Raw genomic sequence first — 18,928 nt, 5'->3', positions numbered from 1 at the left:
CCCACGCGGGTGCAGTGTCCCAATGCATTGGGCCGTCCTCGACTGCTTTGCCAGGCCACAAGCAGGGAGCTGGATGGGAAGTGGAGTTGCAGGGTTTAGAACCGGCGCCCATATGGGATCCCGGCATGTTCAAGGCGAGGACTATAGCCGCTAGGCCACGCTGCTGGGCCCAAAAAATGCAAATTCTTAACCACATCCTGTGATTACTTCATTGACATTTCAATTTTAGTTTATAAACAGAACCAGCTTCTATACACCTTAAAATGGCTATATGGAACTATTCAGCTGTCTCGTGTCTATTTTCATTTTAGTATTTAGCAGTTTATAGTGTTGAAGCATAATTTTTACTGAACTTGGCAGATTTTAGGGTAGTTCAAACTGGTTTATAACTCTAACAAGGCATATATTAACAGGTGAGGTGCAGAACAGTTTCAGGAGGGGTGTGCAGAGAAATCTCCAATGCCTTAGTGAGGAATAACTAATATTTGTGTCCTACCTAGTAAGGTATATGTGAGTCCACACTGACTGCTTCCTGTCTGGTTCCAAGCTTTCCTTGTTGTTCTCTATCTATTCTGATTTTTAATTTTTTATTTATTTATTTATTTATTTCGGGGGGGGGCTCCGGATCGACCCTGATGGTCCTTGCAGGAGAGGGTATGGTTCCAAAGTTGGAACTAAGTAAGGACCAGAGAAACCTCCTCCCCTGAGTCCCAAAGGAAGTTTACTGTTCTTCTGTTTCTGTGGACTGCTCAGAGCTCCTGGCTGTTGTTCCGATGACCTTGGATCCTGCGAGGAATGACTTGGGCATCTTCCATCCCATGTGGTAGATCCACATGGGAGTGGATGGCCTCAGAGTTCTTAGCCTCTGAAGGCAGTCCAATTCCCCGAAGTCTCCTTGGCAGTTGGGATGTAGTCCTTGGTGCCTGCACTGATAGTCCTTGATGAGGATCCGGGAGTCTCCAGGTATGGGGTACAAGCCTCCTCCTGTCCACCTGCTCCACTTTGGGGTCTCCCGCTGCTCTGTGCATATGACCTCCTATTAAGAGGTTGTCAGGATTGCTCTTGATTCCCCCTGTATGTCTTTGTTGTTTTACTAATGTCTAATGCTGATTCAAGTCTGTTGTCTGTTAGTTACCTGTTATATTCTTGATAGGTTATACTTCACGACTTCCTCACACCTTCTAAGGAGATGGAAGATTTCTCTGCTCTCCTGCCGCATTATTGAGTGACATAGGGTCTTAAAAGTATATCAGGTTTTACAATTCTTTGATGTAGATCATAAGCAGTCTGACTCACATTGACTCTTGGTTCATTGGTTACATCACAATGTCTTCTTGCATGAGATACAGGCTGATTGAGGTTGAAATAATATTACCTTTTATAAGTACTATTTTTTGGATTAACATCATTTCATCTTAAATTAAGGCAAACTTGTGGTATGTAACCTTTTGGGATTGGCTCATTTCCCTCAGCGTAATGGTTTCCAGTTGGGTCCATTTGGCCACAATGAACTGCATTTCTTTTTTTGAACAGCTGAGTAGTAGTCCATGGAGTAAATGAACCATAGCTTTCTTATCCAGTCTTCTGTTAATGGGCATTTCAGTTGCTTCCAAGTTTTTGCAATTAATGATTGTGCTGATATGAACATAAGGATGCATGTAGGTTTCTCGTGTAACAGGTGTTTTGGATATATTCCTAGGAGTGCTATTGCTGGATCATATGGTATGCATATTTTCAGTTGTTTGCATGTTCTCCATACTGATTTCCATAGAGGCTGTTCCAACCTGCAGTCCCACCAGCATTGGAGTAGCATTCCCTTTTCCCCACAACCTCACCAGGAAGTGTTATTGGTAGTTTTTTGTATGTGAGCCGTTCTTGCTGGTGTTAGGTGGTACCTCATTGATGTCTTAATTTGGATTTCCCTTATTGCCAAGGAACTTGACCTTTTTTTCGTATGTTTATTTGCCATTTGGGTTTGTTCCTTTGTGAAATGTCTGCCCATTTCCCATGTCCATTTCTTGAGTGGTTTGTTTTGGTGTTTTGGTTGTTCTGGAGTTCTTTGTGTATTCTGGAGATTAGCTCCCTATCACCTATGTAGTGTGCAAAGATTTTCTCCCATTCTGTAGGTTGCTTTTTTACTTTGTTGATTGTTTGCCTTGATGTAAAGAAGCTTCTTAGTTTTATGTAGTCCCATTTGTTTATTTTGGTCTTGATTGCTATTGCTTTTGGCGTTCTTTTCAGGAAGTCCGGGCCTACGCCTAAATGTTGCAGGGTGTTTCCAACACTTTCTTCTAAAAGTTTGAGGGTTTCTGAATGTAGGTCTAGGTCTTTTATCCATTTAGATTTGATCTTAGTGTATGGTGAGAGATGTGGGTCTATCTTCTTGTTTTTACAGGCTATTATCCCGGTGTCCCAACAGCATTTGTTGAAGAGAACTTCCTATTTGCCTGGATTGTCGTTTGTCTTTTTGTCAAAGATTATTTGGCTGTCTCTGTGTGGGTTCCCTTCTGTTGTTTCTATTCTGCTCCATTGATCCTCCTCTCTATCTTTGTGCCAGTACCAGGCTGTTTTGATAACCGATGCCCAATAGGACAGATCTTAAGGTCCTAGGGAACAAAGGCATCCTGATGATGCAGATTTCCCTTCTGCAGCCACATCTCTTGAAGACTGTGTTCCTGGCTCCAGAGAAGTCTCTTCATGGTCTAAAATTTACTTAACTTTCTCAGTGAGCAACTAATTCTTGGAGCGCACAGTTCTAGGACAGTGATCTTTCAGAAAGTCTATTTTATTTGGTTTTTTTTTCACAGTTTAATGTTTTGTAACTTTCTATTCCAATATGTTCAGTGTGTTGCAAAGTTCATGAAGAGGTTACCATGTCATTTCACCCTTTTGTAGAGGTGGGGAATGCACAAACTGGTATTCCATAGAAGACCTGCCAGATCATTTAGTCTGGTTCTGCCAGAGCAGCTGCAGATTAGTCTCAAAATTGAATAAATCTATGACAAGCTAATTTTTAAAACTGATAATTTTAATGGCCCCTTGGTAGAAAAAAAATTTTCTCATCCTTGTAGAGTTTCCCTAGGTAAGTATCATGGTGATTCCTGTGGTGCAGATGAGAAAAAAGGTAATAAAATAACTCATTAAGGAACTCATAGACCATTAAATGGAGGAAATCAAAATTTGGATCAGACTGTGGGAATATCACTAAAGGCTGTGCTCATACTTTTACATTACATAGTATAGGCATAACTAACTTTTTCTGTTCTTGATTAAGAGGCAGACTAATATTTTTTTAAATGAAAATTTAGTTAAAATGTTGCTGAGCTGATCCATACTCTTAAGCATCAGGAACTAATAGTTTATCAGTTTTAGATAGGTTTCACCCTGAGAGTCCTCATGACCAAAGAATGTGCTATTCGTTATTATTGCTAAAAACCCAAATCATTCCACATATGGAACTCCCTGTGGGAAGAAAAACTGCAACAGTCAGTGTATTCATTAATTTTTTTTGGTCATTACTAAAGGCAACTCACTTCATCGATTTAGTTCACAGTTTTGGAGATTCCAGTCCAAGATCAGGTGGGCCCCTTGCTTTGCCTTCTGATAAAAGTGATTTTGTTAGTAAACCTTTTATCACTATAACCAAGTACCTAATACAGACTGTTCGTGGAAGAGGAAGTTAATTTGGGATTGTGATTTTGTAGGTTCACATTCCAACACTGGACAGACCCCACAAGAAGGGGAATGAGGACAGACCTCATTCACTCATCTGTCTTGTGAGGCTGGAGGATGGCCATGGAAAAGTATGTACAGAGGAAAGATTGCATGGCCTGGTGGGAATCAGAGAAATTGGAAAGTGCATGCTGTCTTTGTTTATATAGCCACTTGTTTTAGAGCCACCATGAACTAATTATTGGGGCCCTAACCTGAAAATGTAATCCAGTCACTTCTGAAAGGCCCCACCTTCAGGCCCCATCATTTGATTACGTTTTTACCTTTATTCAGTTACCATTAACATAAGACCACTGGGAATCTAGCCTTTAATTCAGGGGTCTTTGGAGAATACCCAAACTAACAATTAATCCATAGCAGGGTGAATGGCATAGGAGAAATGCATGCAGAAAAATCACATAGTGAATCAGCAAGTAGAGAGAGTACAGGAGGACCTGAGTCATGCTTATAGAATGTACCCTGTCGGGCCCGGCGTGATAGTGTAGTGGTTAAAGTCCTCACCTCAAACAAGCCAGGATCCCATATGAGCTCCAGTTCTAATCCTGGTGGCCCTGCTTCCCATCCAGCTCCCTGCCTGTGGCCTGGGAAAGCAGTTGAGGATGGCCCAAGGCTTTGGGACCCAGAAGAAGCTCCTGGCTCCTGGCTTCGGATTGGCTCAGCTCCAGCCATTGTGGCCACTTGGGGAGTGAATCAGTGGATGGAACATCTTTCTCTCCGTTTCTCCTCCTCTCTGTATATCTGCATTTCCAATAAAAAAAATCTTAGAGAGAGAGAGAGAGAGAGAAGAAAGAAAGAAAGAAAGAAAGAAAGAAAGAAAGAAAGAAAGAAAGAAAGAAAGAAAGAAAGAAAGAAAGAAAGAAAGAAAGAAAAGGGAAGGAAGGGGGAAGGGGGAAGGGAGGGGGAGGGGAAGGGAGGGGAGGGGAGGGGGAGGGGAAGGAGGGAAGAAAAGGGAAGGGAAATAAAAAGGAAAGAAAGAGAACGAAAGAAAGAGTGAAAGAGTGAAAGAGTGAAAGAGAGAAAGAGAGAAAGAAAGAAAGAAAGAAAGAAAGAAAGAAAGAAAGAAAGAAAGAAAGAAAGAAAGAAAGAAAATACCCTGTTGTGAGAACTGCGTTTCAAAGTCATGGCCTCAAAGACCTGAAGACCTACCATATGGCCCACCTTATAAGCACTCTGACTGGGTTAAATTTCCACTGTGTTAGTGCCCTCAACTAGGAACTATGTGCATTTGGAAGCCCTGTCATGTTCAAACCACAGCACTGAGGAACGTGCCTCTGTTGGACAGCCATGTTACACTATCACTGAGCTTCTGCCCACAAGGGATGTTGTGTTTGATAATGAATGGTGCCCTGTAAGCTCAGCATAGATGAGGCAGATGTAGAGGGTTTTTTTTTTTTTTTGCATTTATTCTCATGTAATTCCTAGCTTTTTGGTTATCTTTTGGACAAATCAGGTAGCCAAGTCTTCTGAAGTATGTGAGATAGATGGGAAAAGATAGTCCTATAATTCCCCCAAAATGAAGTATTATAAGAAAAAAAAAAGCATGCACACATGGCTTTGTCTGGGGAACAATTTTTAGGGGGGTTATTCATAAAAGAAACAGATAAAAGTCTCTGTGGCTCATAGTAAACATGGGTACCTCACATCATTCTGTGATTATCTTTCTCCTCTTTTTGCAGTTGCTTCTATCTTTGTATAGTATTTAGATTGTTCAGTCTGAAAACATTTAAGACCCCAGAGATCGAGATTAGCAAATCACAGAGGTAACTCAAAGTAATAAGTTATTGTTGGGTAAAATAGAGATAGATAGCTCACATATGTACTGTGAAAAATACTGAATTAGAAGTGCCATCAGGCATTGCATAACCCATAACCAATCTCCATCAAAAATAGTCGACAGATCATTGGTCCCATAAGATTGTAATTAAGCTGATGAATTTTATTGCCTATTGACATCTTAGCCCAATACATTATTCACATGTTTATGATGATGCTGCTGTGAACAGCTGCACTAGTCTACCGTTTATATAACTAAAAATATGAGTTAAGTTTTCCAGATGTTAAAGGACTTTTTGCTTTATTATTTACTTTTAACTTTATTTCACTGTGATAAGGGACCAGGCATCAGTACCATTTGTGTCAACTTACTTTCGAATTCTTTGAATTTTTCTTTGAGACCCAAAACAGTGTCATTAAAATATATATTTATTAGCATTCAAGGGATGGATTGTCTGTTTCCAGCCTCTCAATTTTGATGTGCAACCATGTATCTTCAGATGTATTTTGATCTGATTTAATTATAATAAAAGTAAATTAAAGTCTCTTTAAAAAGTAATACCATATGCAAATATATACAGCATAAACTTGATAATAAACTGAACAGCTCATATGTTACTAGTGTATGTATGAACTGTCCTGTGCTTTCACTATTATTTTAGCGTGCACTACTTTTTTAAAAAGTTTGCTATAAAACAGCATGCTAGGCCACACCTGCAGACCCTCATGTAGCTTTTATTTACTACATCTCTTGATGCTATCAAAAGACCGCATTGAGTATTTGAATTATATTAGCTTCGTTTATATAAGAATGTTGTGACTTCACGGTGATGAAAGCCACCAATGATGTATTGTTCTAAACATACCCTCTGTGTAGTTAAAACAACCAATGGCTATACACTGTGATGCAAACCATGTTGAGGTCAGAAAAGGGTGCTTGATCTAAACTGGAGGTCCAGTCTAACAAAAACTGATGCCTGAGACAAGCCTTCATAGATAAGTGAAAGTCACCCAGGGAAGGAAAGGTTATCCAGGCAGGGTAAAGAGCACAGTAGACAAGGTATAATGGCATGTGGAGAAAACATTAAGCATGGTTTATTAGGACATAAAATTTTAAGGTGCAAGTATTGGAGAAGAGACGAAAGGCATATAGAAGTGTTGCCTTGAAGAAGATCTTGTTTGTTTTGTTAAGTGTTTTTGGACTTCATTCTGTAGCTTTGGCAAACCATTTATTTAAGGGAATGTGATAACAAGAACTGTAACTTTCAGTTAATTATCCTAACTTAAATGTATGTAATGACTAGGAGGAAGAAGCAGGACCTGCAGAAAGATGAGCTAGGTGTTAATTATAATTGTTTAGCTGAGGGATATGAGTGTCCTACACCATAGCAGTGATTTTAGAATATAGAAGTAAACCAGAGTTTTGAGAAATACATTTTGGAGACCAGAATCTTCTGCAGAATACATAATTGCAGATATTAGGAAAAAATGAGGCATCTGGATGAGTGGCAAGTTTCTCCATTTTAGTTTGTAAGCTCACCACGAAGATGTTACTCGTTTTTCTAACTAGAAACCTTAATCATCCTTTATACCTCATGTTACTCATTGTGTACCTATGTCACCAACTGAGAAAAGATTTTCATCTTCTATTCCTATGTACTTACACTTACACTGAGTGTTTTAACTCAGGTCCAGATTATCACCAGGTTGCATCTTCTCTCTCAAATTCTTTCTTCATCTTGCTACCAGGGAACTCTTACTTAAAAATCAGTCTGATTTCACTTTTGTTCCCTAACCTCTTTACGAGTAAAAATTTGCGAAGATTAAGGTGTAGAAGGTAAAAGCACTGGGAATGTACACAATGCTATTATTTTGAAGAAATTATCTTCCAAAGTTGCCTTTTTGCTCGTGAAAGTAGTCTAATACATTTTTATTATGTCCTGTGCCTGATTCACATAGATCATGAATGAGTCACTAATATCTGAATGATTCATATTACTGTGTTGACATCTTGTTTTGTCACTTTCCACTACTGAATTTTAGTTGCCTGGAGTAAAGGAAACATGTCTTGTTAATGCCTCTATTCTTAGTGTCAAATTCTTAGTATTGCTTGATTGAAAGTATTATTGTTGAGGTTGAGGGGGGCATACAATTTCTTAGATCATCTCTAGATAAGAACACTATGAAATGTATGTGCACATACACACAATAACACTATATATATGTATCTATAGCTTTGTGTTTATAATATGTACACTATATGTACATATTGAAATACTCTGACCCAAAAACCTCATATTGAATGTGCATATATTAATTGTAGTGATCTGTATACCTATAGGGTGTGTCTCTGTATCTTCTCATCCAGGATTAGCACTGTTTAGGGCTGGAAAGGTGAGTAGCTGTGACCTGGGAGAGCATTCCTATGGATAAATTTATAACTGACATCAGTCTGTTTCTGCAGCATTCCATTTATCAGTTGTGTTAGCTAATAGCTGTATAAGAATAATGCTCTAGACATTAAGTCATTGCTGATATTTTGGGGGCTGATTTAGAAAATACAGTAGAACAAAACTACTCTTAGAAATATCAGCAGAAATTATTATGAATGATTTCTGTTTAGAACTAAATGAATAAGAAGCATTTGTAATGACCTTTTAGTTGTTTCTAGAAAAGTCTGGAAAGAAACTGTCAGATTTCTTGTCAGTAACTGTCATTCCCAAGTATGTTAGCTATTGAAAGTTGTCTGCCCTCAAAGAGAAGCATATTTTTTTTCTGGTTTTCCATGCATTCTGTGAGCTCTTGGGAAGAACACTCCTAGCTTGCTTCGTCACATTTGTTCATTGTTATTACCTTATGTCTCCCGGCATAACTTACATATCTTGGATTCAATCCATTTCCTTCTGTAGTTTTCCCACTGGAGATGGAAAACAGGTGGTCACCATGTGACACGCTTCAAGTACCTAAATGAACTTGTAAGCTATTTCCTTCACCTCATATTTCCCCTATGGTGCTCATGTGTTCATCAGAATGCCAGGAGCCTTGGAATATGATGATTTCTGTGGAAAGCTGAAGGATAGTTTATGCAAATGCCATATTCCTTGCTCACTCAAAACTAAACTACCATTTAAAGAAACATTCATAGTGAGTACATGTATGTGTGTGTATGTGTGTGTGTGTTTCTTGTGGTTACATTAGAACTTTTGAGTTTCAGTAGTTTAAATCTCACCCTTATGTTGTCAGTTAATTTCATCAGACGTTTCTAGATTGGTTGAAGTTGAACTTCATGATGTAGAAAGAAAATGTTTAGAGCATAGAAAAAATAATCCCTTTTCTCCTTATTTTTATTAAGTTGGATTTTGTAAGTAATTTTCAAGTATTGGGAGTAATATAGAAAATAGGTTTAAGTTGTATTAAAATTTTCCTTTACGTGACCTATAAAATGATTAAAAGATATTGATAATAATTAAAATAAGGTGAAACTTTAAATCACAAATGATTTATAAAGAGGGCAGATTGTCACATTATTCAGCTAAACGGGACATTTTCAAATTCAATTCCTTTCATATAAGACTAAATTTCTTTTGAAGGAGGATTGCATTTGGAGAGTTATTTGAATCTATGAAAAGTATAATACTTAAAGTTTTATTTGTGTTAATTGATGTGTTGATAATTTAAGGAAAGTCATGGAAAACTATTAGTAATAATTATTGTTACATTTTGTGACCATAAAACTAAGATCTTTATGAGGAATTTTTTTTAAATTCTAATTGGTAAGTTGCCTAGTAAAGAATAACCATATTGTCAAGTCAAATAATATACACAATTGATGGAATAATTTATTTTAGGTTGCCTTCTTTGTTTATTAGTTGTTTAACTGTCAAAACTAGAGTAAGAACACCATTTAAAATATTCCCTATTTTTTGAGAAATAACATCTCCTAGTGCCCAGAATTTATATATATTTTTAGAATGATTATCTTCCAATGAAAATAAATAAGGGGAAAATTTCATCTCATTTCACACTCTAAGGAGGTTTCTGCAACATTCTGCCATCTAGTCCCTCCAGGATGTTTCAGTTTAATAGGGTCAGGCATGATCAGTCCTCACTTGGTTAGTGTAACTGTGAAAGTTGTTGGATTTTTTTTCTGAGTTACAGAAGCATTGACATTAACAACTTCCAAAGAGGCAAGATAGTGACTCTGGACTCTACCCACTACGTTTCATAAGTATCCTCATCATGCTTCTGTGATTCAGCACAGTGACTTTATTTTAAACCTGCAGAGATGGCAAACTAAACATTTTCAGTGCATGCTGAAGATGCACATTGAAGTAAAATGGAAAGCTAAACAATTTGTGAGTAAAAAATTGAAATTTGTTCTTAGGTTTGTGGCATAAGCATGTGAGTTGAAAGTAGCTAAGTGTGTCACTATCAGGCGGCCTTGATTTTTAACACCCAAGCAGAAAATTACACCAACAATATGCATCCCTTTTCTCCTTCCTTTACATTTGTTTTCTTGACTTCATCAGTTAATGTGAATTTCTGATAATAGAATTTTGTCATTGTAGCCTGTAACTCCTTCCTAAATGTTATTGCTGCAGATTTTCTTGTTACAGCAGGAAGTGCTGTAAGTACAGCTTACAGGTCCACACCACCAGTGGTTGTGACTGCAAAGGTCTTCACCAGGCTATTTGCAGAGGAAAAGCCTGTCGAGAACCCCACCAGAGAGGCAAGCATCTTGGTGCCTTGGGCTAGTTAACACTGAGTCTGTGTTTCAGGCTGGTTTCCACCCTGTTTCTGAGTGTTTTGCAGCTAATTTTCATGAACCTCATTCTTGTGCTCTTTAAGGTGTGAGTCATGGCAATACCTTATTTCTTTGCCACCCACAGTGTCCACCTGATGCCCTTTCCATGCCCTTAGGTGTGTTTGGTACAAAACCCAACCCTGTGACCATCAACTGGTACTCCTCCCACGTACTCAGACATAACTGCACCACACCCCCACTGCCTCTGCTCTGTGTGGCAGTGGTGGATTTAGGGAGTCATGATTGCAGTAGCTTTGTGAAAGAAGCTGCGCAGCTCATTGGCTCCTCCCATTAGCTAGGCCATCAAGGAAACCAACGTGTCAGCTTTGGGCCTGCCCAATGGCTTCTGTTGACAATCTGAATTCCTGCACAGTTCCTGTTCTATGGAAAACGTTTTATAGTTATGGGATGGAATTGACAGATAAGTTTTACTTTCTTCCTGCTTCCCTGAAGAACTATCCTGGAGTCTATTTGAGTATAACATGGATGAGGATATAACATATTGCCTGGGCAACTGCTTGTATTCTCATACTCATGTAGCTGGTAAAGTAATGAACATTTGTGTTTACCTTCCTTCCTTGTCCACATTTCTGTTGGTTATGCTTGTCAGTGGTTGCATACTAGACTTTAGCAGGTATATTTTGCATCAAGAACTGTTTCCTAGGAAGTTTGAACTTAGGTAGCATTATATTTAATATAAACATATGTCTACTTGTCATTGCAGTTATCCTGGAAACTGGAAAAAACAATCTTTCTTAATTTATTATATGCAATATTTGTCCTACATAGTATTTTGTTGATTGTGCCATGTCCTGAGTCTTATTCTACAATAGCAGATAAATTTGCATGTTCAGTATGAATTATTTTAGGTACAAAATCTACAAATTCGCCAGGGTAACTTGTCAAATATTCTTTCTGATACGCAGTGCTGTGTACCCTTAGCTTGATCCACCGCACTGTGTCAGAGGCCGTCAGACTTCAGCCACTCCCTGTGCTGTCCAGCTGGCTCACTGACATCTTCCCACAAACCAACAGAGATTGACAATCCTGTGCCATGGTTTACTTTGAAGTTTTCACTCTCTCTCTTTATTAAAAGATTTATTTATTTGAAATACAGAGTTACAGATAGAGAAACGACAGAGAGAGATCTTGTATCTGCTTATCGGTCTGGAGCAGGCTGGTGTCAGGAGCCTGGAGTTCCCTTCGAGCCTCCCAGATGTTAGCAGGGGCCCAAGAACTTGGGACCATCTTAGGCTGCAGTCCATGTGTATTAGTAGGGAACTGGATGAAAGGTAGCACAGCGAAGGCTGTGGGACTTATGTGGGATTTATGTGGGATGCTGGAGCTGTAACCACAATATTGGCAACTGACAGAAGACCTTGTGTTCGGTCTCTCCTTTTTCACAATCTGGTCTGCTTTTCCAAAGGTCCAGACATCTGCTACGCTCCCGACTTTCCTTTTGCTTCATCCCTGTTTCTCTTTCTTAGCTTCTTTTTCTTTGTTCAGCTTCTTCTGTCATGCCATCACTTCCTTTTGTCCCATTTCCTCCTGTTGCCTCTTTTCCTTTTGTTGTCTTTTTCTGCCCCGCCCCACTTTAGCCTGTTTTAGATGAAAGGAAGTACACTAATTTGAGTTTGCTGCTTTCTCAGGCTTGGTAGAGAGTAAGGACTTTAGAAACAGACTGACTTGCTGTTGATGATCCCTCCTTCGGCCGTTATAACCTTCATGGTCTTGTTCAGGTGACTTCTAATCTCAGATAATGTTTTGAAGCACACAAAGTCAGGATTAATTATCGTACTTTGTAAGATTTGTTTGTAGAAGTCTGAGATGCAACCTATTTTGCAACCACTTGCAAAGCTTCATTCCTCCTTTCCGTTCTCCTCCTGGATCCAAGCATCAGTCACTAGTCACAAAATAAGAATTTAATAGAGGCTAAAGTTAATGAATTTGTTAATAAAAACCTACATGTGAGTAAGATATGGGCATAATCAAAGAAAACTTTCTCTTGTCTCAATTCTCATTTTCGTCCCATTCTTAGAAACTTTCCAACTTTTATATTTTCTGTATATATGCCATGTCCCTTAACTACTCTCTCCCTTGTTTTTAGTAGAATTTAATTTTGAAGAATTTAATCATTGGGAACATGCACTTTTCAAAAATGTAAAAATATATAAAGGCATGTATGCTAGAAAGTAAACCAATTCCTCCACCTCAGTCTTCTGAAATTGTACTTCCTAATGGTAAATAATTATACTTCTTTAAACTGTTTTTTTTCTCATGTATCTTATTTTCCTAAGTGCTATAATTCCTTTCCTATTTTTTTCAGTGTGAAACATTATCAAATTAACTTCCTGCTATGGAACATGTAAATGTAGCATGTTTTTCAGATTTTCTTTTAATATTTTTTATTAGAATGTCAGATTGACAGAAAGATGGAGAGACAGAGAGAAAGATCTTCCATCCACTGGTTCACTCCTCAAGTAGCCGCAACGGCCGGAGCTGAGCAGATCCGAAGCCAGGAACCTAGAACCTCCTGTGGGTCTCCCATGTGGATGAAGGGTCCCAAGTCTTAGGGCTGTCCTTGACTGCTTTCCCAGGCAACAAACAGGGAGATGGAAGGGAAGCAGAGGAACTGGGATACCAGCCGATGCCCACATTGGATCCCTGCACATGCAAGGCAAAGATGTTAGCCGCTAGGCTACCACTCCAGGCCCTAAATGTAGCATTTTTATAACATAATAACTAGTGCTGTTTCATATGTATTTCCCTTCCTCCCACTTTGATCACTATTTTTAAATCAGTATCAATTGCTCATATTATAATGTAATTACTATTTATATATAATCCTTACTGTGTTTTATGATGCCACTTACATTTTGCTTTTTGTTTGTTTTCTAGTTAGTAACTGCTTGATTTTCAAGTTTGGCTTAGTTTTCTTGGTTTCCAATTGCAAGAAAATAATTCCAAAACAAAACAAATTTTGATGTGTTCAGTGGCATTAGGTGTTTTTCATTATTTTTTTTAAAGATTCTTCCAGGTTGGCACAGTGGTAGACCTGGCTAATTCTCTTCCAGTGACGCCAACATCCCAGGTTGATGCCAGTTAAATTTTTATACACACACACACACACACACACACACACACACACACATATATATATATATATATATATATAATTGATTACATTGCATTATGTGACACAGTTTTATAGGCACTGGGATTCCCCTACCCCTTCCAAAACCACCCCCCCATGGTGGATTCCTCCACCTTGTTGCATTACCACAGTTCACATTCAGTTGAGATTATTTCATTGCAAGCATCTACCAAGCATAAAGTCCAGCATCTTATTGTCCAGATAAGTTCAATGGTTTCTTGGGGAGACCATCTCTGGTCTGAAGGTAGAGCCGATGCCAGTTTTGATCAAGCTCTCTGCCGATGGCCCAGAGAATGGTCCCCAGCCTTGGGACCCTGCACCCATGTGCAAAACCCAGAAGAAGCTCTTTGCTTCTGGCTTCCAATCAGCTCGACTCTGTCCATTGTGACCCCTTGGGGAGTGAACCGGCTGATGGAGGAGCCCCTTATTTGCCCACTCTGTATTTCTCCTTCTCTTTCTATGAATTCTTTCAAATGAAAATATGCTTTTTTTCCTTCTAAGTTTCCTCCTGGAATTCTTCTCTTACTAATGACTTCAAAGTTTGAACCTTATTTTTCCCTCATAGTCATGGACATTCATGTTGACCTTTGTTCTAAGAAGTCTTTTTGCCTGTTTGAACTAATGCTTTCACATGTATTTTATCTTTGTGGATTATTTTCACTAAGCAACTTTCTAAGAAATGCTAGAGAAAGTAAAAATTTTGAGATATTGTATATTTGTAAATATGTTTCTTCTGTATGTAATATAAATATATATTGTGGTTATAGAAATCTGGATGGCAATTTATTTTATTAAAAAATAAAGCAATTTCTTCTGGTGAATGTGTTTTGGTAATCTTGAAGATCTCTTACACTGCTTTTGTATGAACTGTATTTTTCTTACACATTACTTTATGATCTTTTTATCTGTGGCTGTTACGTTTTTTGTTTTTTTCATTCACTATAGCCTCTTCATCAGACCATTTTAACAGGCTTCTGTTCTGGTCAATTATAGAAATTTTAGGTATTATTTTTTTATAATTCCTTACATTTTTTCTTTCAGTAGTTCTGTTGATCAGATGAGCTTGCTGGTTCAATCTTTACTTACTAACCTTTCTATATATATTTCCTTTTCTATTTTGGAGCTCTCTTCACTGCTATTTGCCTTTAATATACATGCAATATGTGTCTTGCTTTTTGGGTTTTTTTCATCCAGAATTGTGTTTTAAGATCCATCTGCATATAATATTTCACTTTAACTCTGCATAGGACTTCATGCTGTACATCTAATGTGTTATAAAGCCAGTAATGAGTACACTAGCCGTTTTCCTGTCCCATAGATAACCCCTCCATGAAACCATTTATTCATATTTCCTTCTACGCATTTCCTGAGCAACTCTTTTAGATGTATACATCAGAAGTTGGCTATTAGGGCACACATGTATCTTTCAAAAAATTAACAAAAAACAGTTGTAAAAGATAACTATTAGGCCCGGAGTAATGGCTCAGCTCTTAATCTTCACCTTGCATTTGCCAGAATCCCACAAGGACGCTGGTCATATCCCAGCTGCTCTACTTCCCATCCAGCTCCCTGCTTGTTGCCTGGGAAAGCAGTAGAGGGTGGCACAAAACCTTGCTGCCCTGCACCCACATGGAAAACCCTGAAGAAGTGTGTGGCTCATTTCTTTCGATCACCTCAGCTCCCGCTGTTGCATCTACTCGGGGAGTGACCCAGCAGATGGAAGTGCCTTCTCTTTTTCTCTCCTTCTCTCCATAATCTGATGTGCCTTTCCAATAAAAATAAATCATTAAAAAATTAAATATTTTAGTATAAGAGTTTAATTTTATGCATATGAGGTATCAGGAACTTCATTGAAATATATATTATGACAGAAGTATGTGTTCATTCTAATACAGTTTGTAGGAAAACTAAGTTCTTTTAATTCTATTTTCTTTCCCTTCTTTTTTTTTTTTTTTTTTTTTTTTTTGAGATTCATTATTTGTATTGAAAAGGCAGACCCATAGAGACAAGGGGAGACAGAGAGAAAGTTCTGCCATCTGCGAGCTCACTCCCCAAGTGGCTGCAGCTGCCAGAGCTGAGCCAATGTGAAGCCAGAAGCTAGGAGATTCTTCTAGATCTCCCACTTGGGTTGCAGGTTCCCAAGGCTTTAGGCCTTTCTCAACTGCTTTTCCAGACCACAAATATAGACCTGGATGAGAAGTAGAGCAGCCAGGACACAAATCCCTATCCAAATTGGATCTTGACACTTGAAGGGGAACGATTAACCAATCAAGCCATTATGCTAGCCCCTTAAGCTTATGTTCAAGAAGTTTTTGAAGCATACTTGTATGCCATGCAGTATCACAACATTTCCTTCTTAAAATTAATGTGTTTCCTTTACAATCCCTGTATCTCCCTAGATACTCAGAGCTTGACATCGTCTGTTCCACCTATCTAGCTCTTTGTAGTGTCTAGTAGATATGATATGATACTTCATTGATTTAATTTGCTATTCTCTGAATAGTGATGAATATGAACACTTCTTCATATGTATATTGTGTTTTGGGCTTTCTCTTCTGTGCATTGTCCCTTTAAGTCCTTTACATATATTTCTACCTATTTGCTTCTTCTCTCGAGTTTGTAGGAGCTCCTTATGAATGCAAATATGAATTCTTGATTCCTCTGAATGTGATGTTTAGTGGTATGGTGATAGTGTTCTAACTTGGGAAGCAGCAAATGAGAATTATGATGCTACAACCCTATTGTACCTAGATAATTTGGTAGGAAATGGGTTAGAGAGACAGAATTGGGTGGAATGTGCTCTAGGAGCAACCTTGGTCTCCAGGCTGCACTGAACTTAACTAGATTTCTACATGCAGGATCCATTGGATTTTCAGGAAACTGTGAAACCATGTGGGGTTGGATTTTGTAGCAGCTGGCTGTTCTGGCAAGTAGGGGTATTGATGCTACCTGGACTGTCATTCAAAGCAAGGAACAAACCCTACAATCAGAGGAAGAAGCCCAATCAAGGATGGTATATAAGTCTATTCTTATCCTATACTGTGATTTTTTTCCCCCAGTGTAGTGAGAATTCATAAAAATTCTCTATGTGTTTAAGCTAAAAAGTTATGATTTGGGAGTTAAAATCCACAAGAAGTGCTTATTTAGATCATGACTAAGTCAACATTATGATATGAAATAATTTGCATAAAAATCTTGCTGCATCCCTGTGACAGTTATAAGTATTGAGATTATCATGAAATGGTCAATAAATTCTAAATACAGACTCAATTTTAAAGAGGGTATTTATTCTCTTCCTGTTTAGAAAATTATAGTAGTACAATTAAAATTTTCTACCATGAGCAATTAAATAAAGCTTTGCAGTAGTCTTCTGTAGAAAAAAATGTTACTTTTGAACGTTTGGACTAGGTCTTCCTATTTGTTATGGTCTACTTTGATAGAATCAGTTCATCTTTGGTACCATCTTGTGGCCAATGAAGGCATAGAATTGCTCTGGTTTTTAGCAACAATGTGTACTATAAAATACTTTTTTAGCTTTATGGTATGCCTTAAGATTAATAAATATTTGGATTTTTTTGTATGGATGTAACAAACAGTGATCCTAGGAGTAGGGTTTGTACTATAATGGTTTCTTCCTTTAGCTCAGTTCAGTGTGTAAGGTGGAGTTATGGCATGACTACAGTTAGAGTAGAACATGAATACTGTGTTCAGCAAATGCAAGGTTGTTGGGAAAGCAAACTCATCGTAGATCAAACAATAGTTTACCTTTCACCAGCCAAAACTGGGCTTTGAGACTAAGGTGAGATTTTTGATGATTTGTTCATAAAATAGCTGTCCTTTGTATCTATCTCTGTGTTCTCTTTGCACTGTGGCATGGCACATGGAAGTTAAAAACTCTATGCTTGTATCATGTATATGTGCATATAAACATATGTCATTCTTTTCTGCTGTTTTTACCTTCTTTCTTCATCTATATTATTATTTTACAGTGATTATTTTTTAATAGGATAAGCTGATCCAAAATCACTCACTGTGGGTCTATAGGAAACATTCCATTATATGATCCAATCTTTTGTTTTTAAATCATAGCACATTAATATGAATGCAGTGATGAAGCTCAACATTTAGTGCAGAATTGTGGGCTATTTTCTCTCTTCTTCAACTGCACTGTTTTGTGAGAGCATTTTTCTTTTATATATAACAGAAGAATCATGTGGTAGCTGTTTAAGATTACATTACTTAGTCTAACTGGCTTATCTGAGTAGTAAATCGTGGCTTTTAGAGGAAGACGTGAGTTACAAGGAGAAGTGCTCTTTGTTTTCAGAACATACTTTCCTAGATTATAGTTGTATTCCATTTGGCCTAGTCTTTTATCTCAACTCTTTAATTTTATGCTGGAACTGAATGTGTTTTTGTTGTCTGCATCACTGGAACCTTTGGGTAGATCCTTTTTGCCATCATGGAGATAGGAAGGGCCAGAGCTTGAATAAAAGTCCAGGAAGTCGCTCTAGGAATGACTTTTGCATTGCCAAAAATGCTAATACATTGGCACTGAATTGACAACTCCAAAAATGTCACCAAACTGAAAACAAAGATGCAAGTGTTGTCACCACAGCTGTGCTCACTTCTGCTGAAATCAGTTTCTTTTCCTGCTTTGCACAGTGAGTAATTTTAAGTCCTGTTTTATGTAGTGTAAGATGAAAGTGGGTCCATTTTATGCACTGTACTGTAATGCAGCTGGTTACCCACAATTATTCAGGTTCCATTAGACCTGAATGAGGGGCCATTTGTGCAGAACTGTCCTTTACACCATGAATAATAGTTTTTTGACCAAATAGAATGTTTGGCAAGGATTGTGATGCCAGCTGTTACAAGAGTAAGAATTTCACTGGTTCATTAAGTATTGAACACTCACTAGATACCAAATTTTAAGGCAGATGGAATCTCTACAACTTTCTGCTACAGTATAGAAAATGACCACCCGAAGACACTCAAAGCTGTATGAGGATTGTAACATTGAGACAATGGGAGGGAATAGCCGATGAAATTTCATGCCCCAACAACACGATGCTCAGCATTTAGCAAAGATTCATGAGTTATTTTCTCTTTTTTCCAGTTACACTGATTCTGAGAGCATTCTTAATTTTGTGTGTGCAAGCAGCATGCAGGAGCTGTTCAGGTTTCTTACCCAATGAAATCCATCATTGTACTAGCTTCATAGTATTTGTTTCATAGGGATTAATTAATGCATACTTGTAGATGGAGTATTTTTAGTTGAAAAAGGTCTTGTTCCCTTCAGTACTTCCTTTTATTGGTATTTTAACAAGAGTATCCACTAGGATAAAACAAATTTATGCTGTTCCTCCATTTAAAAGACAGTTTGTGTACAACCACTCTGCCCCACACCTGCCAAAATGCAACATTTTAGGAATAAGTAGAGATCAACTTACAGCTTTATGTTAAGA

The 18,928-nt window shown here is 38.0% G+C and overlaps 1 protein-coding gene across 2 annotated transcripts in view; it reads left to right on the top strand.

Moving 5' to 3' along the window:
• ARHGAP42 (Rho GTPase activating protein 42) overlaps positions 1–18,928 on the top strand; it is a 270,695-nt gene that overhangs the window by 176,036 nt on the left and 75,731 nt on the right. The window lies entirely within an intron of this gene.

The sequence above is a fragment of the Ochotona princeps genome, chromosome 4, assembly GCF_030435755.1.
Source record: "Ochotona princeps isolate mOchPri1 chromosome 4, mOchPri1.hap1, whole genome shotgun sequence".
Lineage (NCBI taxonomy): Eukaryota > Metazoa > Chordata > Mammalia > Lagomorpha > Ochotonidae > Ochotona > Ochotona princeps.
This window is presented reverse-complemented; position numbering and strand designations above follow the sequence as displayed.